Source organism: Anolis carolinensis, chromosome 3 (genome assembly GCF_035594765.1).
Source record: "Anolis carolinensis isolate JA03-04 chromosome 3, rAnoCar3.1.pri, whole genome shotgun sequence".
Lineage (NCBI taxonomy): Eukaryota > Metazoa > Chordata > Lepidosauria > Squamata > Dactyloidae > Anolis > Anolis carolinensis.
In genome coordinates this window covers 71,743,991-71,769,101 of record NC_085843.1, presented here as the reverse complement: position 1 = coordinate 71,769,101, position 25,111 = coordinate 71,743,991, and the positions used below count along the sequence as shown (strand labels likewise).

The window sequence follows — 25,111 nt, the reverse complement described above, 5'->3', positions numbered from 1 at the left end:
CTTGGAGTTGTGGTGGTAGAACGGCTTGAAAGTGTCTATAAACCACCTTTGTAGGACCCGAAGATGCAACCTGGCAAAGGGGGTTGTGAGAACCGTGGAGGCCATGTGGCCTAGAAGGACTTGAATGGCACGGGCTCTGACCCTCCGGGCGGATCGACATAGGGCGATCTGGTGTCGGAGAGCTAGGAATCTGTCGAGCGGTAGTGAAACAGTCTCTGCGACGGAGTCGAAGAGGGCTCCGATGAACCGGATTTGGGTCGACGGAGAGAGATTTGACTTCTCGGCGTTGAGTTGGAGGCCGAGAGATTTTAGAAGACGCAGCGTGAAGGAGACGTGGCTTTCGAGAAGAACAGGGTCGGGTCCGACCAGAAGCCAGTCGTCCAGCTAAGGAAAGACCGTGATGCCATGTAGCCTGAGGTGGGCCGCTACAGCGGCGACGACCTTGGTAAAGACCCTTGGAGCCGTGACAAGACCGAAGGGTAAAACGGTAAATTGGTAGGTTTGGTCGAGAACTTTGAAACAGAGGAAACGTCTGTGAGCCTCCCGTATCGCCACGTGGAAGTAGGCGTCTCGTAAGTCTATGGAGGCAAAGTAGTCTCCCCGCTGCAGCATTGGGAGGATAGAGGCAATAGAGACCATCCTGAATTTGGAAGGGCGAATGAATATATTGAGGGCCCTTAGGTCCAGAATGGGGCGTAGCCCGCCCCCCCCTTTTTGGGACTGTAAAGTATCTGGAGAAGAAATTTAGAGGATCCAGTTCGGGAGGGGAGGGACGGATGGCCCCTTTGGCCAATAAGGCATCGATTTCGGCCAGAATCTCTGGAGAAGGAGTTGAACAGAGAATGCGACCTGTAGGTGGGAGCTCTGTGAACTCTAAGGCGTAGCCGTCTTGGACAATGCGAAGAACCCATGCATCTGAAGTAATGGATTCCCACCGACTGTAAAAGGGGGCCAGGCGGTCGGCGAAGGCACAGGAGGGTCGAGGTAGCGTGGGCTCTACATCGGTAGCGGACGAGGAGCTTTGGAAGGGGATGGCGTCAGGCACGCCGGTTAGCCTGCGGAGGAGCGGGGGTGGTACGACCGCGTTGCTTTTGCGGATGAGGTCCCCGACGAGGTTGGTGATGGCTTTGATTGTTCGAGCCCGAGGGCCGCTTGAAAGAATGGTGTCGGAAAGATTGTGGCGGGAAGCGGCGGAAGCGGTGAGGGAACCAGCGGGTGCGCTGTGGTTGCGGTTGGTCGCCACATTTAGACGCAAGAATTTTAAAGTCATGATTAGACTTGAGCTTGTCGTCGGTACCGGAATTAAATAGTCCGAGTGCATCAAAGGGAAGGTCCTCAATGACCTGTCTGGAAGATGAAGAGAGACCCGAAGACCTCAGCCAGGCGTGACGACGGATGGATATCGCGTGAGCAATCATCTTGCCCGCAGTATCGCCTGTATGCTTCGCCATCTGTATTTGGTGGTGGGCAAGCGAGTCAGCTTCCTGTTGGAGGGTAGTAAGGACGGAGCGGTCTTCGTCCGACAGCTTAGTGAAGAAGGGCTGTGCCTTCTCCCAGATAATTTGTTGGTAGGCGCCCATGCAGGCTGCATAGTTCGCCATCCGGCAAAGCAAAAGGGCTCCAGAGTAAAGTTTTCGACCCACGGCGTCGAAGCGCTTCCCTTCTCTGTCGGCCGGAGTGTTCGACTGATGACCTGAGGATTGAGAGGCCTTGACGACCAGGGAGTTGGGGTCGGGGTGGTGTTTGAGCCACTCCAAGGTATCATCGTCGGTACGGTACCAAGTCTCGATCCTCTTCGAGGTCGGAGGAATGGAGGAAGGGGTTTTCCAGGAGGCCTGGATAACATCCAAGAGATAAGGCAGGAAGGGGAGTAGCGTGGCCGGCGGAGCTTGGGCCTGCACCCTTTTGAAGACTGGATCAGACACTGCCTTGGAAGTCTGTTTGATCTCCAAACCCAGGGCGTCGGCCATTCTGACCATTTGATCAGAGAAAGCACGAATATTGTCAGTAGGAGAAGGCGGGTCCGCCTCATACGCATCGTGAGGAGGAGAGAGGTCGAGACCGAGAGAGACTACCGAAGCAGAGAGAACAGAGTCTGGGCGGTCAATGTCAGCATCTTCCTCCTCAGGCCCTTGGGGGGACTGAGGGGGAGAAGAAAGCACAGTCTCAGGGGGAGGCATGGCCTCGCGAGAAGAGAGTGCCGGGAGCCGAGAATCCTTAGAGGCTGAGGCCTGGGCCGCCCGAGCCAGGCGAGCCGTTTGTCTACCACGCTCCGGTGTCGAGGTGGGAGGGAAGAGCTGTTGGCGCGAAGAGTGAGGCGGCGCAGGCGGCTCCGGTACCGGCACCCTGACCACCGTTTGGGTAGAGTGGTGGGGTGAGTCCTGCAGCTCCCCGTCGGATAGGGGGTGCAACGGAGATTGAGAAACGTCTCTAGGCCTCTGGGCTGGCACGATAGGAGAAGACCTTCTCGAGGAGGTAGCCGAGGAGGACAGCGGGTCTCTCCTTGAGGAGGCCGAGGAGGAGGAGCGCTGAGTCAGCCGTCTTTTTGTCGGCGGTTGCTTGGATGCAACCCTCAAGGACTTGCCAGGTGTGGGAGGAACCACAGCTGAGTCAGATTGCGCTCGACGAGACTCCTCGTGAGCCCTCTTAAAGGCTATCTTAATGGCAGAGGAGGAAGGCGGGGAGCCGATACGAGAGCGGATCGACGTCACCGAAGCCAGAGAGCTCGACGTCGAGGAAGGCCCCACCTTGCCGGAACGGGTCGATACAGTAGCCGTCGTCACAGTACACGGCGGTTTTGCCGGTTTAGCAGTCCTGGAAGTCCTGGACGCCCTGGACGAGACCGAAGAGGCTTTAGTTGTCGGAGGCTTGGCTGTTGGCGCCGACATTGCTCTCAGGGCTGAAGAAGACGACGCACCCGATGTCGACGGAGTCGGTTCTGGCGCGAGAGATCTTTCGTAGAGCGCCGCTCTAAGCCTAGCGGCTCTGTTCTTCCTGGCCTGAGCTGTGAGAGCTAGGCAGAAACGGCAGGTACCGACCACATGAGCCTCGCCAAGACAGAAGAGGCACTTGGCGTGGCCGTCCGAATCAGGAATTTTAGCAGCACACTGCGTGCAGCGCTTGAAACGAGTAGTAGACATGCGAAGAGTCCGAAGTGAACCTTGCGGCGGAAAAAAAGGAACTGGAGAGCGGGCGCCTGGGGCTGCCTTATATGCCCCTTGGGAAGGGGGGCGTGGTTACCGCCAAAATTTGAACTTCAGCTTGGAAGAGTTTCCGTCGGAACCTGCGCAGGCGCAGCTTCTCCATTAGTGTGAATTCACAGAGTACACGAAGAAAATATATATATATATAATTAGTTAAGAGATTGGGAAATAAATATATACGATCAAAGTGCAATTTAAAAAAAAAAGGAATAATAACATTGTAATTGCGTTTATGCTGATTTATATTAGCAATATATAAAAAAAGAGGCCACCCACACCAATCCGGAGAAGACAACAAATCGAAGGATCCCGAAGAATCAAATGGAGACAGTATGCAAGAAACATGGAAAAGTGGAATACACTCGTCGGACAGGACTCGGAAGTCATTTTTATTCCCCCCCCAAACCCTTTTTCCATTTTCCTCTATTTCTTAATTTTCTATGTCCCTTTGGCCGATGTTATCCCAGTACTTCCTACCCCCCCCCGAATCCTACCCCTATCCCCGTTGAAGCTGCCCCCCTTCACCTCCTCTTTTTCTTTTCTTTTTCTTTTCTTCTTTCTTTCTCTCCTTTCCCCCTAAAAAAGAAAAGAAAAGAAATATGGTAAATACTCAAAAACATTTAACCTACTGATGCCTCGATTAATGAAATTTTATTGGTATCTATTTTTATTTTGAAATTTACCCATAGCTGTTGCATTTCCCACCCTCGGCTTATACTCGAGTCAATAAGTTATCCCAGTTTTTTGTGGTAAAATTAGGTGCCTCGGCTTATATTCGGGTCGGCTTATACTCGAGTATATACGGTAATTCATTTTCATTCATATGAGACAAATATTTGCTTTCACTGATTGCAGAGGCACAATATTTAAATCAGAATCTTATCACATCATCATCAATAGATAGATATAGATACCTTGTTAGCTTTCTAGAAAGAGGAGAGCAAAGTAATAAATTTGATATATGAGTAAGATAGTGGGATTAATTGTTAAATCTTTAAAAATCATGTCGACAATTTCATTTCTGAACCCAAAATTACTTAGTCTTGACTATTCACAAAGACAGCAGTATAAAATATGAAAAGAACATTGTGGTGGAGTAATTCCTTTCCCAACACGGAACCTGGTCAACCTCTTTTTCAGCCAATCAGGGGAGGGAGTGGGAGGTTTGAATAGCTGTCAGAACTGTATAAGAAGTTTTGTGCTTTTCTATATGCTTATGCTTGTACCTTTTGAAGTAAATTGCTTGTCAAATCATAATAAGTCTCTGTGATTTGTTTTCAACCTGGTGAGTTTGCTTCTCTGTCGGGGCCTATCTGGTTTAGATTACATCACAGAGAGCAGACTCTCTAACTCCAGTCCTAGCTGAAATCATGACATTAGCACAAATAATGTTTCTATATAAGACCAAGAGTTTTTTATACAAACCAAATGATTTTTCCTCAAAAAAGTTGTGAAGTGTGAAAAAAATGTGCTAAAGCTTGCCAGCTGGGATAAATTTTGAAATTGTGTTGTGTATGTGATAATGAAATGAGCAAAGCACTATGCAATGCTAATGACAAAAGAATTGCTTTACCAAGTCCTGCCATTTGGCAGCAAACATTTTATATTTATCTATTTTCTGCAATGTTCAATCTTTTCCCCCAAACCCTTCCATGACAAATTTGTGAATGCATGCAATTATCTCATGTACTGAATGGCTGATTAACTCTCAGTGATTGTTATTTTGCATGTTATGTAATCTTGCTCAGTATTCTATTTGACTTTAATTGTATTCTCAGATTTAGATGTAAAAGATTTATCCTTGATTGAGAATTTAGCTGCACAAATATAAAAATGCAGATGATGGTGTTGAAAATAAGGCAATTAATCCTCATGTGTGGGAGATCCATAGATCCATACGTCTCCATATTTTTAGTTGAGTATGTGGCTGATATGTTCTGAAAGATATAAAAGAATGACTGAGAATTACTGAAGAGCCCAGTCTTATTTCTACTGCGTCAACATACAATTATTCCCTTAGAAAATAGGGGTTCCTTCCAGTTTTCCGTTTCCTCAGAGTGCTTTCTGAATTTTCTCCATTGGTGTTTTCAGCCTCATGTTTCATTTCAAGATGGCTGAGGTTTTCCTTTCTATCTTACATCTCTCCGTACCTCTGCAACCTCCATAACTTCCCACATTTTCTGTTCTGCAAAATTCCTGATAACTACTTATCTTGGACTTCAATCAAAGTGTAGAAAACTATAGAGGCTGCAGACTTATAGAGAAATTATTATACAATTAAACAGTAGAGGCACATAACAATTTCATAATGCAGGTAAAATAGGAGAATGTCACCAACATTGGATTCCCTTACTTCCCAAAAACTATTTCATTTATATCATGTAGGATGAAGATGACAAAATGGGAATTATTATTTATTTATATATTTGACACAGCATTAGTGTCATATTATCTTTATGACTCTCTCATAGCCCATAAATATGATGAAATATAACCATTACTTGTTTGCTTTTATTTTCTGTCTCATCCACACTGAACATCAAGGAACTCATGAATTTTGTGAGATGCCAATGAGAAATCCAGAAGACGTACATGGAAGCCTCTGTTTCTGTGTTACAAAATTTGAACAAATAAACTAAATAAATATTTCAAGCGAATTATATCACTTTTTTTAAAAAAAAACCCATCATATATGAGCATATATGAACATATATGCTTGAGACATACATGTAAACAAGTCTGAGTTCCTGTCTAAACACCACGATAATTTCGTTCTGATTGTTCTCTTTTTCTGTGAGCAGAAAGAAGAAGGAAACAGAGTTCATATCCTTCTGCTAAATCTCCAGGGTAAGTTTATTTTGATTATATTTTATCTTGTTTTGCTTTGTATACTGTATATTTGAAAGTCAGATATGGGTTTTATAGTATGTTTGAAGAAAAGATCTGGAATTTTCATCATCTCCTTTCATTTAGGTAGGCCTTGTTTAAACAGTCATTGACAGATGGATAGACATATTAGACACTTGAAGCAAAAACAGAAAAAGAATCTCTGTACCTTAAAGAGTGGCAAATTAATTGCAGCATAAATTTTAATGGAACAGAGTACAGTACACCATCGGATTTATCAAGTGGTTGTTTAACTTGCTTTATATACAGAACAGAATAAAGAGAATATATATTTAACCTGAGAATCATGCAGAGCGCGTGGTACACTGTTCCACATGCAACTATCTCTGTCTGTTATCCCTCAAGGTCATAAATTGTTTACCCCACAGTGCCATTTGCCATGCAGGTACAGGTATGTAGTACTGCTAAGGGAAGGCAGACCATATCTCACTGGCATTGGGCAGCCTATTTCTACAGTGCCTTACTTCCTTCTGCCGCACCCATGGCCATTTTCCTCCTGCCACCACCAACACAGTTCACTGCAGGTTTCCAGACAATGTGTGATGATGTGGAGATCTGCCTTTTGCAAGTTACCATGCTGAATGTTTCTTTTTAAAATATTATTTATATTTTATGGCATGTGGCATTTAGGTATATAGTATTTATTTGCTGGAACAAGATGTGTCTATCTTTAATAATGCAGACTATTGTTCAATGGTGTGGCAAAAATGCTATCATTTTCCAATGTTGTGATATGATTAGGTCATGCAAATTTGTTAATTGTCTTGTAAATAAATTTGCTGCCATTGCTTTTATTGTAATGTTTTTGTAAATTACGTGGTGACTCCAATTCAGAGATGTCTACTAACAAATGCTAAGGCTCTTTCCCAGATGCATTGGCTTAAGGAGAACCATTAAATGGATCCTCCCACTTCCAATAGTGGGCATTAATAGAGGAATTTGGCATGTATGAGAGAACAAAAGGTGGGTAAAACTGGCTTTAGCAGTCTGGTGGAAAAGAATAGATTGGAAAACAGGTGGTTTACAGGAACAAAGAATTCGCAATCCCTACTCAACCTTAAAATGATAGCTGGTTTAGAAAGAAAAGCTGTGATATTATGATGTGTATTTGTACCTGTTTTATGTGAAATAATAAGGTTATAAAATCTAAGTCTAATAAATGCATGCCATCTATAAGTAAATTTAAATAATCATAGGAGACAAGAAGCCCATTGCTGAAGTCTTCTGTTAGTCTTTAATCAGTAATAAATCATCAAATGATTGGATTTCTCTCTGTAGGAAAATGCTTACATGAAATCTGTGCTATATTTTCAATTGTATATGTGAATTCCTTTGTAAGCTATCACTGGAAGATAATCACTGGTGGCTAGTCATCGTGTTTCTTAGATTCTTGGAACTTTGTATCTATGTTTTTCTCATTTTTTGTTCTTGGCATGTCCTTCAATTTAGATGCATATTGCAAATTAAATGCTTAAAAAGGATAGAAGTTTGACATGGAAGCTTATAAAATAAAGACAAAATTCTTTAAGAGTATAGTGCTAATGGCTATGCTGTTAAGAGTTTAAATACTCACTCTAACTATTGTGTTTGCTGATGGCAATCCTCTTTTCTGCTACCTGCCCTCGTAAGGCATTACTACCACACTGGACCTTTGCATCCTTTCACTGATGGACGACTATGATCCAATAGATGTTTTCTCTGTGAGAGGTGATTTTCAGAACTTCCTACTTTTCCTTGTGCTAGCTACCACTCATTTTACGAGCATTCCTTCTGCAGATCCTGTCTGCAGTTGGTAAAGTATAAAGTTTCTCCAGTGTAGATGTGTGGAAGTCAGAGTACTAGAGAGAGGATGAAAGTGGTTTGTTTGAGGATATTTTCCTGCCAGACACGTGGGTTTTAGGTTGGGGCAAGCTGTGGCAGGTGCTGCCTAGTAGTCATTATGTTGCCAAATAAAATTATTGCACAAAGAGGTGCTAATTACCTCCTTATACAATCATATAAAAACTGTATATGCTACTATAAAATCTCAGGAACATTCTTGCTAATGTCTGATTCTTTTCAGATAGGCAAAAGATTCTGTGGTTGCCCCTCACTCCAGTTAAGAAATCTGGCTTCAAAACAAGACTAAAGGGACATAATGAGATATGATACTGGGCATGGAGGAAAAATTCAACTTGAAAAGAAATTTAGATGCACTTCCAACCTTATCTAGGGCCCCTTCCACACAGCTGGATTATATGGTAGTGTGAACTCAGATAACCCAGTTCAAAACAGATATTGTGGATTATTTGCATTGATATTTTGGGTTATACGGCTGTGTGGAAGGGCTCTAATTCATCCTTACTTTTGCTTATAATGGAATGTTGTTTTTTTAATTAAGGAAAAAATCACAAACAAACCCCATGAAAGTAGAAAATGAGTTAAAATCAGACTGTTAGCAAAAGCCCTGCAGGGTTTTGAACAGAATAAAGCCTCTGAGATCAGAGAGCTCCATCTGTCCACCACCTTACCTTCAGTTTTCTACCCTAAGGCTGGTTAAATTAATAGCAGCACAGAAAAGAGAACATGCTGCTAATTTTAGCCCCAAAGTACATGCAGAATTTATCTAGAGCTCAACAAAAGATAGACCTTCACATGCTGGAAATCTCTGTGCTCGGGAAGTGTTAATTTTAATTTCCTTCATTGGGAAAAATGCATAAATTGCTATAGTGAAACATGATAGTATGAAACAGAGCTCTTGAATTGTTAGTTCCCTCTAGCATAGTGCCTGAACTTTACTGCCTAAATTAATTGTCATTTGAAGGGACGAGGGTGGAAACACATATTTACAAATTCTTTTTAAAACTTCATTCAATAAAAAATAGAATAAAAGGAACTTTTACTATGTTTATGTGACGAAAGACACAAGAAATAGTGGCAAGGTCTTGCTTGTCCATGGCTTAGGCCAACACTCAGAACTCTGATATGAAGTGAGGTTCTTTCTGCATTCTGTCTCTTTGATAAAGATGAGGAGTGAATCATCTGGTAGCTAAACCATACATTCTATCATCTTTGCCCTGTGGATTTCAAGCATGACACTCTCAGACATGATCTGGAATTTTCATGGTAGATAGATAAATTGAGCTTTTTTCATCTTTTTCTAAGGGGCTGCACAAAGAGCAAAGTATTTATATTTTGCCCTTCTCTATAAAATTAGCTAATTAAAGAAATGATGGGAATATTTAATAGTCTTTTATAGAAAGGATTAAGTGCCTTGAAACATTTAACTTAAAACTCTGGTATCCAAATAAATGCAGGGTAAAAGAGAATGTAATTTCATTTCTTTTGAAGTTTCTAAAGCAAAAATAGATAATAGCAAATTTATTTAAAGTCAAGTATTTTCTATATAATGGGCCCCTGGTGGCACAGTGTGTTAAAGCGCTGAGCTGCTGAACTTGCAGACCAAAAGGTCCCAAGTTCAAATCCCGGGAGCGGAATGAGCGCCTGCTATTAGCCCCAGCTCCTGCCAACCTAGCAGTTCGAAAACATGCAAATGTGAGTAGATCAATAGGTACCGCTCCGGTGGGAAGGTAACGGCGCTTCATGCAGTCATGCCAGCCACATGACCTTGGAGGTGTCTATGGACAATGCCAGCTCTTCGGCTTAGAAATGGAGATGAGCACCAACCCCCAGAGTCGGTCATGACTGGACTTAATGTCAGGGGAAACCTTTACCTTTACCTACTTTCTATATTCAAAACGTGTTCAAATTGCAGATCTATTCAGATCCTTCCAGCCCTAGTTTCTCTTGCAGATGAATGACACTCCTGCAGCAAGCTGGAAGAAATCTTAAGATATGATGAAGGGGAGTAAAATTAATGCACACATGTGTGACTCATGGCACACCATGATATATGTGCAAGTTCTGTATTGATTAAACCTTGGAAATGCTGTTTGCTGGACTACAAGTTCCAACATGTCCAGATCAACAGAAAAATTATCGTCTTAAAAGTAATGTTTCCTGGTTCTAGTTTTTGTGAGTGGGAGACTCGCCAATGACATTAAAACAATCAAAATGTGTGTAGATTTTCTAGAATTCTATCCCCATAGCAGGTTCAGTGATAAATGTCATCACTCAGTAGTCCTGGAGAAACTAAATGTTGTTGGTTCTTATTTGATATTCTTGGTTTTCATCTGAAAGTCTTGAAGATTATAGACAACTCTTGGGAGGGGGGTGCCCAAGATGGCTATGTGATGGATATGAACCTTTATTATTGTTTTATTTTCCTTGATTAAACTGACACTGTTTTAAAAAGTTGATTTTGGTGGAAATAGCTATTTATAAAAGAATAGTTACAAACCTGTTGGCAACAAAAATGAGACTAGGAACACAATATTGTATTTAGATAGTAGCCGTTCACAAATCTAACCAGCCTGTCATGCTTTTTCTAGTATATGGCATTCTTTTCCCCATTCTCTTCCTCTCACTACAACCATTCGGCATTTTGTCATGGCTGAGTACACTCAGTCCTCATCAAACTATTCTGGAGTTCTTCCCTCTTTAGGATCTACCTTCAATTTTTTTCCCTGCAAATCAGCTGATGCTCATTTGCATAATAGTGCCATTTTGGTTATGAAAGTATCCTGAGAATGATACATACATAATACAGAACTCATTCCTTTGATTGGTCCCCATAAGAGAGAGCAAAAGTTATTTGTTCTCATGGCAGGAAGTAAGATGTTGAACTTAGGGCCCTTCCATGCCGCCCTTTATCCCAGGATCTGATCCCAGATTATCTGCTTTAAACTGGAATATGCGAGTCCCCACTGCCAGATAACCTGGGATAAACAGATAATCTGGGATTAGATCCTGGGATATAGGGGCAGTGTGGAAGGGCCCTTGATGATTTTATGGCTGTATTTTAATCTGTATTTTTATCTGTTTTTGCCAATGTTTTTTATTATTTTTATGTCAATGTTTATTTTTATTTATGTGTAGTTTTTGCTGTTTGATGTGCTTTATGTTTCTTATTGTATCTGCTCGGGCTTTCGCCCCATGTATGCCGCCCCGAGTCCCTTCGGGGAGATGGAGGCGGGGTATAAGAAATAAAGATTGATTGATTGATTAGATACATATTTTGGCACGGAGGGGGAAGGAATGTGCTGCTTCAGCAGTGGAAAATCCAGCCCCTTCTGATAAAGATTCAACGCAAGAATAGATAGTGGAATCGTGGGCTATAAGTGACCCCCAAGTCTGTTTTTGTGGCCCTCAATTCTTCAGATTTTCTAGGTTTTGGCCAAAAAAAGAGAGATAAGATTCCTTCCCCATAAGCTACTGGAAGTGGTGATTCATATTTTGCAGTCTCCTTCTCCAATACTCATTAACATCCTCCCTAAGTTTTCAAAGGCATAAGTGGACTTTTAGACATAAAAAAGAATCAAAGAGTCAAGGAGCAGAAAATCAGGCTTGCACAGCTGCTGACCGTGTCCTACAGGCACCCATATTGGAAGCTGGAAAATGACATTTTTTGAATTTCAAACTCTAGAACACACAATCAACATGGCCAACTGACCATATTTATTGTGGAAATGTTGAACTTTGAGAGGCGCTTGTAATACATAACTGCACATCCCGTCTGTGAGAATAGTCAGCATTTTTACTGATAGAAATTATGACAATAATAGTTGGAAAGACTTTAAAATCATAATCCAGTCTCACTATTGCAGAACAAAAAACATTTTTGTTTGTAGATCTGTTATCTCATGAAGTAAAAAAATCAGTTTCTTTCAAACTTCATAGGAATAGACTTGTAAATTTCCTCGTTGCAGTCTGGAATTTCAAGTTCCTGAATGAAAACTTGTTCAAAGCCAATCAGCTGATCATGAGAATAAGGTAAGGTTGCATGTACATAGCTTTTCTGTTTCTGAAATTGTCAATATCATATAGAAGATATTACCTTTAAAAAGGGGGGGGGGACAAGACTAAGCATAATACTGGAAACTGGAAAATATTGATACAAGTGTCAATTTTTAACACGTTAGGTGGAAAATTTTCACAGGGACATAACTACTGGATTATTCTTCCAGGGCATTTGATTATAATCTTTCCATCCATCTCTTCTAATGCCTAATATTGGGGTGGGGGTAGGTGGGTTATCAGATTCTTCATGCCATTTGGGCAAGAAGGACCATTTCCTTTCTTTTGGACAAGCTAAGTTCCTTTCTATCTTGCGAATCACATAATATGTGAAATCACAAGGCTCCCCAGTATCTGAAGCCTTAATATGAATATCATAGGATATTCAACATAATAATTCATCTTGCCTATGAATAATTAAGATAGTATTAATTTTCTTCTCTAACATTAATGAATGTGGCACCAATTCCAGCAGAGACAAGGTAGTTAGTCTGGATCTCTAAGGTCATAGCTGTGAGAGTCTACATGGAGGAAAAGAACCAATCTGTTCATTATAGAATCATAGAATCATAGAATAGTAGAGTTGGAAGAGACCTCATGGGCCATCCAGTCCAACCCCCTGCCAAGAAGCAGGAAATCACATTCAGAGCACCCCCGACAGATGGCCATCCAGCCTCTGCTTAAAAGCCTCCAAGGAAGGAGCCTCCACCACAGCCCGGGGGAGAGAGTTCCACTGTCGAACAGCCCTCACAGTGAGGAAGTTCTTCCTGATGTTCAGGTGGAATCTCCTTTCCTGTACTTTGAAGCCATTGTTCCGTGTCCTAGTCTCCAGGGCAGCAGAAAACAAGCTTGCTCCCTCCTCCCTATGACTTCCCTTCACGTATTTGTACATGGCTATCGTGTCTCCTCTCAGCCTTCTCTTCTGCAGGCTAAACATGCCAAGCTCTTTAAGCCGCTCCTCATAGGGCTTGTTCTCCAGACCCTTAATCATTTTAGTCGCCCTCCTCTGGACGCTTTCCAGCTTGTCAACATCTCCCTTCAACTGTGGTGCCCAGAATTGGACGCAGTATTCCAGGTGTGGTCTGACCAAGGCAGAATAGAGGAGGAGCATGACTTCCCTGGATCTAGACGCTATACCCCTATTGATGCAGGCCAGAATCCCATTGGCTTTTTTAGCTGCTGCATCACATTGTTGGCTCATGTTTAACTTGTTGTCCAAGGTCTTTTTCGCACACACTGCTGTCAAGCCAGGTGTCCCCCATTCTGTATCTTTGATTTCCATTTTTTCTGCCGAAATGAAGTATCTTGCATTTGTCCCTGTTGAACTTCATTTTGTTAGTTTCGGTCCATCTCTCTAGTCTGTCAAGATCGTTTTGAATTCTGCTCCTGTCTTCTGGAGTGTTAGCTATCCCTCCCAGTTTTGTGTCGTCTGCAAACTTGATGATCGTGCCTTCTAACCCTTCGTCTAAGTCGTTAATAAAGATGTTGAACAGAACCGGGCCCAGGACGGAGCCCTGCGGCACTCCATTTGTCACTTCTTTATACTTCTTTATACATTATACTTTTACAAAGCTGCTGTAGTTCAATTTAAAAATTTACTTAAGTCATGAAAGTCAAGCTAAATTAAAAATAAAGTTTACACAATGCATATCATAGAACCCAAATTCTGTTTTTTAAAATGCTAGGAAATAATACCTTTCCTTAGCTGGCTTACTTGTAGTCAAGAAGCCAAGCCATGGTCATATGCCAATATCCTGTATCCTTGTCATAACATTATGATGTCCGTGAGTGTGCATTGATTCTTCCTCTGGCTCCCTCTCTGTATCTCAGATTAATTAGTTCTCCTTAATTTGTAATACATTTGGGATGAATGACTGGATGACTCAGTGCTACATAATAGAAGGAAAAAGAGAGAGAATTCTTGTTTACCTCCTCTTGGTAGACTTATCTAGAAAACTGGGTAATAGATACAAGTCAGAATCTCTTTGGTATGTAGTTGTTGTTTGACTTTAAGTCATTTCTAATTTATGGTGATCCCAACATCCATTTATTAGGAAGTTTTCTTGGCTAGATTTGCTAAAAGGGAAGTTTGTTTTTACCTTCCTCATAGGCAGAGAGTATGTGACTTGCTAATGGGCTTCCATGATTGAATGGAAATTGGATCCTGGTCAGCAGAGTTGTAGTCCAGTGCTCAAACCACTACGGCCCCTTCCACACAGCTGTAAAATCCACATTGAACTGGATTATATGGCAGTGTAGACTCAGATAATCCAGTTCAAAGCAGATATTGTGAATTATCTGCCTTAATATTCTAAGTTATATGGCTGTGTGGAAAGGCCCTACATTATGCTATCTTTCTCTCTTTAGTTTGGTATGCCCTGATTCTAGAAGTAGTATTGGTTGATTTTTAATCAGAATATAATCATATGGTAGAATGATCATTGTAGAACATATATATTTACATGGTATGCAACTTAGTATTTTGGGGTACTCTTTACAGTGTCTAAATAATGTTGAAAGAACAAGGACACAAATAATTTACATCCTTGTTTTTTTTCTGAAATAAAGAACTGATTGTTATTACCTGTCCTTACTTGTTTATTTCTATATATGCAAATGTTAAAAGATATATATAATTTTGTAATAGAAAAAAACAAAGGTTTGGGCACAATTCAGTGGTTATATATGAGTTTATATAGTTAAACTGTCTAGATTTAATTTATTCAGCATATGCTTAGAATAATTTAAGTTTATACTCCACGTAGAGCTACACACTAACTGCTAAACAAACATGATTCTTCATCAGTGACTGTACCAAGCATCTACTTTCTTTTTTAAAAAAACCAGGGATTGAATCCATAATTTATAATATAGAAGTGTTTTCTGGTGAATTTTCCCAGATACACTTGTGCAATGGGGCTTACCAGTAGAGAATTCAATGCAGATTTTGTTCAACCAGAGAAGTCAGCCATAGTAGGGCACTTGATGAACCAACCTGGACACAGCATATTATTTGAGAAGACAGAAATGCTAGACCTCTCTAACAACTACCATGTTGGACCACGTCAGTTTACACAGAGAAGCCATTGAAATCCACAATCTGTGGATAATTTCAACAGAAAGGAGGAAACCATGAAAATGAACAAAATCTGGCTACCAGTATACTAAAAATCAGAACAGTAAACAAAGCAATTCCAGACATGAAACAATCAGGGACAGCTAACACCTCCAAACAAAGGAAGAAGCCAGGCCTTGAGGCCACAGGGCCATCAAATGCTAATCAAGGTGATTAATTACAACATCCACACCTGCCTCCAACAGACAAGAGTTCTTTCTCCCATCCTCGTTCTTCCACAGATATCTAAACCTCCCCTGACTAGTTTCCAACAGACCCCGCAACTTCTGAGGATGCCTGCCATAGACGTGGGCGAAACGTCAGGAGAGAAAACGTCTGGAACATGGCCATACAGCCCGAAAGGCTCAGAGTAACCCAGTTCAATGCATTTTTTTTTAAAAGACAGTTTTAGTTTGTATGAAAATTATTCTTTCTTTGCAATGTTTATTATTAAGTTTCAACTTGGCTGTAATGAATTGATAGTAGTTATCTTGCTGAAGGTCACTGATCTGAAGTATGTTACTAGGTATTATGGAGAGCAATTAATTTCAAGGCAAAAAAATCAAGGCACTCTTTGCCGGCTTCATGACAGTAGCCAATCCAGCTAAAAAAAATCAAGCTTAATTAATCAAATCCTAGAATTGTTTATGATTCACCATCTAACGTTGAAGTGTCGTGAATGGTTAAAAGTAGATTTTTCTTTTCTACCTCTGTTGGTTGATTTACTGCCTGCTACCACTAAATGTGTTTCATCGATCCAGTCTTTACTCTGAACTTTAGCATTTTCAGTGGCTAAAATTCATTGCTAGATGGCATTGACAGTAAAATAATTAGCTTAATTAGACCAATTCATTAAATCAATATATTTGGAAATCATAAATATACTTATGTGTAAGTTCCTGAATTCGCAAGACACAAATTCAATAACAATATTGATTTAAGGTCCTTTAAAGACTGTTTTGTATTTACTGTGTGTTGCTAACTGTTATTAGTAATGTGTATGAAGCAATCAGAGTTAAATACTTGAATCCTACAGAGTTGATGTAAAAGAGCTAGGGGTATACATGGTGAGCTCTTTTCAAAGATTAAAATTCAGCTGATAAACAGTTTTGTGTGAATTGTCTCCAGCAGCTTGCGACTTTTCTTGAGCAACTGATCAGCAGATATTTAAGTCAAATTTTGTCTTTCGAAAAATGCTATTTCAAACTGGAAAGAGGACCCATGTACACAAAACCTATTTTCACATGACGTATATCTAGCTAATAATGCACATCTGGTAGATGACTGTTGTGAGTATAGCCAATAAAATCGGTGGGAGATTTAAGCACATATATAATTAAATGTACCACTCTGGTTAAACCTAACACAAATAGTGCTTAACTTCTAATAGATCATGTGTTTCCATGGAAACTTTAAGGTCTGTAAGTGCACTTACTACTGGGGTAAGGTAATAATGTAATGCAAGATAAAGTAGAGGAAACATCTTCACAAGAGTATTTACTGCATTGTTAGTCTCCAAATTGACAAAGATCATAGTTGATAAACCTAGTGGAAGCTTTAAGCATGTGGATAACTCCCTAGTTAAAAGTACTTCAGACAGTGCTTAACTTTCAAAAGGTCATATATTTTCTAGCAAACATTCATGAAATAGAATAGAACATGAAATAGAAGGATATTCTTTACAAGGATGTTGACTGCAATATCCTTTAAAGGCACTGTATGATCTTGGAAGCGGGGAAATCCATGGAGCAGCATAAGGCTTCATCCCCTTACCATTGGTGATTGTGGGATCCCTTCCCATGACATTTCCCCACTGTCCCCAGCTTCCCCCCTTCCTCCCCAGTTTCTTTGATGATGAGTCGGGTGTACACCCAGCTCAGCTGGGCTCCACTTCTTTGTGCTGCTGGCATACTGCGGAGCCCCACCAGTCGTAGCCCTGTCTCATTTGATGGACCCTGGGAGACTCCGTGCTGGAAGCATGCCAGCGGTGTCGAGAAGTACAGAGAATACGCTTTTGGGCCTCAATGTGATGAGGTCCTTAGTACTTGTTTCAGTGACTGTCAATGAATTCCAGGTACTATAGGCTATATTTCAGAGGATTGAACTGACAAAACCACCTTTAAGTATCCCTTACCTAAGAAAACCCTATGAATCCACAGGGTTGCCATAAGTTGACAGCAACTTGAAGGTGCATGCTCGTTCACACACACACGCACACACACACACACCACTTATTCTGATGTTTCAATAGGAGAGATATGCACATTTTTGACCACAGAAGTTCACTGCATATTTGTAAACATTAACATGATTTGATTTGCTTGTGTATCAGTATTCGGTAACAGTATTTTTAAACAACTTTTTTCAAGAATCAGTTTTGTTTCAGACTTCTCTGTAACTCTTACTTTAGCTTAACACAGTGTTGCAAGTTATACATTTAGCTAGAGCATGGCCTCTTTGTACTTATAGATAACAGCAAACTTTATTGTAGTAGCATTATTTCCTCTACATGCATTTTCTTTCTTTCTTTCCCTAGGCAGAGAGTGCCACCTTTGAAGTTTATCAAACTTCTACTTCAAAAAGTATTTGCAAATATACATTATGAAATGTCTTGGGGGGGAAAGGAAGTACAGCTTTGGTTAATAGTGACTCCTGCTGGGAGAAAAAAAGCTGCAGGTAAAATGAGCAGATTCAAAAGAAAAAGGATTCATGGGAATGAAAAGTGTTAATTTCTGTTGTATTGCATCCTCAGCTTCCCATTGAAATCAAGATGTCTAAGAATTCACTTCCATTTCACTTAAATGAACATTATTTGTAACTCACTATATAATTATCTAAATGTAGGAATAACATTGTTTCAGTTTTTTAAAAAATCATAAAGTGAATAAAAAGCAGTAGTTATACTATTTGTGGTTTTGAAAATGTTTCTTCAAAACTTTTTGTATCAAGACTGAATATCCATGGCTGCTCCCGGTGAGGGGGTGTCTTTGGTGGCCTTTCTAGATAGAGACCAGGATTAAAACATCTGCGTATCAGGGTGGTTCCAGACAACACCTTTAATGCAGGTCTTCCCGCATCAAAAAAGGGGCTGTCCAGATGATGTTTGTGGAAACCACAAATTAATTCACCACAAACCAGAAAAACCCTGGTTTGTGACGAATTAATTTGATAGTGGGTTTATTCCGTGCCTTCCAGAAAGGTGCAGGATAAACTCACTACTTCCATTGTCTGGAATGCAGTCCTGATAGCTGTCTTGCGGTTTTCCAGACTAAATTAGCCAGGAAAACCACAAGGACACCTACCCCCTCCCAAAAAGCCCCCCAAACTGCTTTGAAAAGTAAGAAAAAACTTACCTTGCCTCCATTAGTGGTCTGAGAGCTCTCCTGGCGTGTAGCAATGATGTGCCAGGAGAGCGGGGGGTCGCTCCTCCCCTCCCCCCACCGCTCTCCTGGCACATCATTACTACACGCCAGGAGAGCTCTCAGACCACTAATGGAGGCAAGGTACGTTTTTTCTTACTTTTCAAAGCGGTTTGGGGGGCTCTTCGGGAGAGGGTGACAGTATCCAGGTGTTCTCCTGGAAAGTTCCGGGATAACATCTGGACACACACTCCAGAAAACGCTAATGTTCCTGGGATAAATGCCTGTCTAGAAGTGCCCAGCATGACAAGGCAGGGGTGGGGTAAGGGGTTTTCTATGCTGTGAGAGCCCTCTTTTGAAACTCTTTCTGCTTTTTTTCAACTCATCTTTGGTGCAGTATAAGTTTCATATTGTTGCCTATTGGAGCTGGGTAGAAATTTCCCCCCCTCTTCAGAGGGTTTTTTTTTTTTGCCAACTCCATACTACCTGTCAGTGAATTGACTCAGAGTGGTGTCTTTAAATAGTTTTTTTTGGGGGGGGGGGAATTGGTGTATACTTTGTCACCATTTGTGTCTGTTGGCTCTCCCTTTTTGAGTTCTAGGACTTGAGGATAGGGATGTTCCCTAGACCTGCATTCCAAAGTATGACAGTCTTGGGTACGAAATATCGAAATAATTTGGATTGTTCTCAAGGTCAAGTATTTTTGACAAGGGGAGTGTTGGGAGGTTTTGACTCAGGTCTTTAGACTCCAGTCAGGTTGCTCTCCCTCTCTAGCATGTTGTCCAGGTTTTAATCTTAAATAGTTAATATGTCAAATAAAGTGGCCCTTATTTCATCCAATCTCATGTGTCTGGTCTCATTTTTTCAGGGTTGTCCTAAGAAAGAGAAGAAATTGTGCTTTGTACAAACCTCACTGCAGTACTTTGAACACCACAAATTGTGAAAATGACCAGCAAGTTGTCACATGTCTGAAGGAAGGTGACCAAAATGGTTAAAGGTCTAGAAGCCACAGTCTATGTGTAACATTTGAGAGGCTGAGTATGCTCAGCCTAGAGAAAAGACAGCCATTTTTGAATATCTGAAGGGCTAGCATGTAAAAGATGCAGAAAATTTATTTTCTGCAGTTCCAAAAACTAGGACATGAACTAACGGGTTCAGGTTAAAAGAAAAAGGTTTCTACCTAAAAATTAGGAAAAACATCCTGACAACAAGAGCTGCTCAACAGTGGAGGCAGGTGGACCTTGGCGGGGGGGGGGGGGGGGGGGGAGCTCTACGCCTTCTATGTACTGGTTTGCACTTTTTACCTTTGTCAACTTGTTATAGACACAGGGTCTATTCCCATCCCAATTTGCACTTCCAAGAATTTGCAGCACTTTATCAGTCACCTTGTGTTTACAATATTTATATGATGCACCTTACCCAGTCTACTTTTACAACCTCTCCGTTTTAATCCATGTTTTTATTAGTTCTTGTCATTTGTTTTTATTGGCTAATGTTCAAATTTTTATATTTGTGCATGTCTTTTGTCTATTGTTGTGTTTTATATTGCTATTGTTTTTATTCGGGCTTGGCCCCATGTAAGCCGCCCTGAGTCCCTTTTGGGGAGATAGAGGTGGGATATAAAAATAAAGTTGTTGTTGTTGTTGTTGTTGTTGTTGTTGTTATTATTCTAGATGTGGATTTGTTCTCATAGGGCTTTTGGAGTCCCTTCAAATTCTATGATGGAACATGATAAAACGTCTGCTGGATAGGATCAAATACAAATCTAGTCCAGCATCTCTTGATAAGTGGCTAGCCTAAAACTGTAAATATCAGGATTATAGGTCCTGTCATGCTTTTAAACCATACTTTGTTCTTGTTTTGTACATTGTATACTGGATCATGTGATATGCCACATGTTCTCACCAGAATGGGATTGTTTATCACATACCGCTAGATTTATGGCTAGATACATAGAGAGAAAAAACGAATGTCTGAAAACTGCTAAAGCCCTTCTTGTGAGAAAATATGAAGGTGGAGAAATTACAACTCCTGAAAAAATAATGCTTTTGTTTGTTAAAAAAATAGGTACACCTATATGATTTTCAATGCCTTGCTTCTAAATATGCTGTACAGCTGCAAAACCTTCAGTCCTAACAACATCATTTGAGTACATAACCAAACCACAATGTTTTGTGAACTCTAGTTAACTGTTGTAAATTAATGTGGATGTTTGTTTAGATTTTATGTTATTATATAATTTCGTTTGACTAGGTGTAGTTTAATTTATTGATGTTAGGTGTAATTTACTGATGTTAGGTTTTAATTTGATGTTAGGTCTTAATGTTATTTTCATATGTGGGGTTTCTCTGGGATTTTATGTCAGTATTTGTTTGTTATGGAGGCACTGAATGTTTGCCGTTGTATGCTGGAATCTGCCCTGAGTCCCTTGGGGAGATAGGGTGGAATACATATAAAGTTGTTGTTGTTGTTGTTGTATGACACAGCAAACAAGATAGATATGCTGGATTTCATATCACAAAATCACAAGTTGAACACTTCCCAAGTGTCTAGGACTGTGTGATGTATTTTTGGATGATGCCCACAGACCCCTGTAGGGTGGCCTTTTGCAGTTGTTGTTGTTGTTGTTGTTGTTGTTGTTATTATTTTGTGCTGCAATCATCCTATTTTTTGAATATAGATCTAAATCTCTGAGAGACTACCCCCCCCCCCAAATACAGTTAGTCTGTAGTAGAAAGGGGGAAGATAAAAAGTTTGGTGTGGCTTACTTTTGAGAAATCCACCTGCCTCTTAGTAAACACAGCATTAGTTTCTGAGTGGATGCATGACTGACTGCATTATTATCAGTACTAGAATCCTTCCTGAGATTGATGTGAGGTTGACTGATTGGTGGGTGCTTGGGTCCTCTTTCTTGTCTCATTTGCCCTCCTCCAATCTCCTCTGCTCTTCTCCACAAATTCTTAGAGTATTGACAGTGGCTTTATATTATATCTGCAAATTCCTTTAGTACTCTTGAAACCATTTTATCCAGTCTTGGATGAATAATATTCATCCAAAGTAGTAAAAGAATATTATATCTTTACCTAATCTCTTATTTCATGACCTATTCTATTTTTGTTAGTTGGGAGAAGACTGGGACAAAGAAGACAATGAACAGCTCAGCCTTCTACACAATGACCCTGCTATTTCCTTATACCTTCCTTTTCTGTGAACAGTTTATTCTTTAATCTGAATATAGCTCATTTTTCTTATTTTTAACTTCTTATTTTCTTATTTTTAACTTGACAAGCAAGCTTGAGCTCATTCTGGCCTTTAGCTTTTGTGGCTTTTGTTCCACTGGTATTATTTACTGGCATTTTCTATTTAATTTACTTTTATTTACTTATATATTTCCTTTCATTTTGAAAGCATTCCAGAACAAGAGGGGAAAGGTGGAAGTAAACCGCAGGTGAATAAAGGGAGATGAGATATGAGGGTTATTTGAGTCCCACCCATGGAAGGAAAGTGGGATAAAAATAAATAAATGATAATCATAATATAAAACATTTTTAGTAAAATGTAAATAGCAAAACATCAGGAAAACAGACATTCCCAACAACATATTCCCTGTATAGTTGTAACATTAACTGTTTCCATTAAATTGCAAATTTGATACTTTTTTTCAAACACAACATTATCAAGCACATCTACTTTAAATTAGATAGAATGCAATGAGCCGCACTTTTATTTTTCTCTGTGCTAACAGATTACCATATATTCTCATGCTTAATTCATGAGAATATATTTCATACCACTTCATACCACTTAACCAGTATAACCATTGCACTAGTATCTCCACAGTACCAGTATGCCACTGTATCTGTAGTGGTAGCCATATTTCAGAATAGAAAACCTTTGGGTCCATCTGCATAATATGACAATTTAATCTGACCTCCATATCCGTATGAGATAAGTTCATGTACTTTGTGTTGATTTAGAGGCAAAGCTGAAGGATTTTGGACACATCATGAGGAGACAGGAAAGCCTGGAAAAGATCACGATGCTGGGGAAAATGGAAGGAAAATGGAAGAGAGGCTGACCAAGGGCAAGATGGATGGACGGTATCCTTGAAGTGACTGGGTTGACCTTGAAGGAACTGGGGGTGGTGACGGCCAACAAGGAGCTCTGGCGTGGACTGGTTCATGAGGTCACGAAGAGTCGGAGACAACTAAACGACTAAGCAGCAGCAGCAACTTTGTCTTGATATGCAAAACTGTGGATAACAGGTTTTTTTAAATCGTGTCATAAGCAGAGAGAACATGTTTTTTCAGATGTAGATCAATGAAACCGTGGATATCAGTTCCATAGATGCAGTGGTCATGATGTAAATCCAGGCATAAGCCCATCATCCATCCTGTTGATAAATAGTTCAAAATAGAAAAAAGTAGTTCTTGTTCACTGCAAAATGAGTTCTGCAAAGAAAATGAAACTTTTTGCCCAACATAATTCAAACTAAGATTTATTGAATGTGAAAAGGGATCTGATAATTGTGTAGCTGCAAAAGAACCTGGCATCAATGGACAACTTAGAAGGAACCAGTGAAATCAAGCTTTCCTACAAAAAGTGCTGAAGTCTAAGAAATTTCTGTGTCACAAACCTGTATCTTTTGATGAAATTGAAAGGGATTAAAATGCCTAGGTCACTGAATGCAGATAAAATGGCTACATTGTGACTCAACCTAGCATTCAGATAAAAGCATTTCAGATGGCAAAAGAACAAAAACATTCAGTGACTGAAGGCATGGCACAGTTCAAAGCATCATCTGGTTGGTGTGGGCAATTCATTGAACTGTTATGGATTATTCCTTTGCCAGTGAGCAAAGATCTTGGAGAAGCTGCCTAAAGAATTAAATGAAAAGGTCACTTCATTTGATAGATTTATTATAAAGCAGAGGCAAAAGCATAACTTCAGTATGGCTAACATAATTGTCCCATCTTGTCGGGCAACCTCTAGCCCAATCAATCCTGAGACTTATATACATGTATGTCATAGAAATATAACACATACCAGGCATATAACACATGTGAATGTAAACTACAGATTCTAAAAAAAAAAAGGCTTATTGTACTTATGGAACATGGATTGATGAAATACCCAAAAAAGTATTTCATTGTGTTTATTTGGGGGGGGGGGGATGAAAAATACAAATATGTAAAGATCTACAAATTGGATGCCCACTTGTATAATCTGAAATATGTGTGTGTAAAGATGGTTCTGATGGCTACTTGTTTCCCCAGTGCTAGATGATTGGTTGGCTATGAGTTACCCATTGCATCATTTTAAAGTCATGCTGAATGGATAAGGTAAAATAGCAGTTGCTACAAAAAATTACTGATTACATAAATGTTTATTAGAGTCCCACTTATCCAACGTTCTGGATTATCCAACACACTTTTTTAGTCAATGTTTTCAATACATCGTGATATTTTGGTGCTAAATTCGTAAATACAGTAATTACTATGTAGCATTACTGCGCATTGAACCACTTTTTATGTCAAATTTATTGTATAACATGATGTTTTGGTGCTTAATTTGTAAAATCATAACCTAACTTGATGTTTAATAGGCTTTTCCTTAATCCCTCCTTATTATCCAACATATTCGCTTATCCAACATTCTACCGGCCCGTTTATGTTGGATAAGTGAGACTCTACTGTATAGTCAATTTCCCAGTGACACTGATGTATGGTATGATGCCACAGTTTAAGAATTCAAGTTTCTTTGGAAGATGAAGAACTTTAAAAGCCACAGGGAAGCCTTCTATGATACCCATCCAGTGGACACATTGCAAGAAAGTTAGTGAGAAGAAAAGACAGCAGTCACAAGAAGTTGAATAATTAACCGGATCTGGATCTGAATGAAATGAGAACTTGGTTCACAATCAATTATGAAATGGAGAATGACCTTGTAAATTTGTTACTATAGCCCAGGGATGTCAAACTTATTTTCACTGAGGGCCACAGCAGCCTTACAGTTGCCTTCAAAAGGCTCTTTGTAGTTGTAAAACTCTCTCTCTCTCTCTCTCTCTCTATATATATATATATATATATATATAGGAGAGGGGGGGGGAGATTTGATGTAATGAAAAATCAAAATGTGTAGTCCACACACTGCTTTGCCAGAGAAAGAAGATATGTGACATGCAGGTGAACAATAAAGAACAAATGGTTTATTCTTCTTAAAACCAGAACAATATATTATAATGTGCTCAGTTGCACCAACTCACATAATGTCCTTTCTTTTGTCCATGTGGATCAATTCCTTCCAGCAGCTCATGAAGCAAAGCACACTTCAAAATCGTGTTTCTCTCTCTGCTTCTTTCTTCCAACTGTCACTGCACCTGTTTAGCTCAAGCCTGAACAAAACTGCAACAGTATCAAAAACTCCCAGGCTTACCAGCTCTCCAGACATGGCTCAACCAATCAGCTTCATGCATCTTATTTTGCAGTTGACACACACATAAAATGATTTTAATGCTACAGCTTTACATTTTGTGCTTTAGAAAAAGTTCCTAGACTACACATGGATGTTAAGAGATATCTCACTTAGAAAGAAACATACTGGATTTTTAAGTTAAAAAATTATTCCCTCAA

At 40.1% G+C, this 25,111-nt stretch overlaps 1 long non-coding RNA gene across 1 annotated transcript in view; it reads right to left on the bottom strand.

The window, feature by feature from the left end:
• Positions 1-24,868, bottom strand: part of LOC134297451 (uncharacterized) — a 46,593-nt gene extending 21,725 nt beyond the window's left edge. The window contains exons 1-2 of the long non-coding RNA XR_010004206.1: positions 24,745-24,868; positions 3,729-3,779 (exon numbers count right to left, since the gene is read on the bottom strand). This is a non-coding gene — a long non-coding RNA (uncharacterized LOC134297451). The remainder of the gene's footprint in view (positions 1-3,728; positions 3,780-24,744) is intronic.
• Positions 24,869-25,111: the final 243 nt, after the last annotated feature.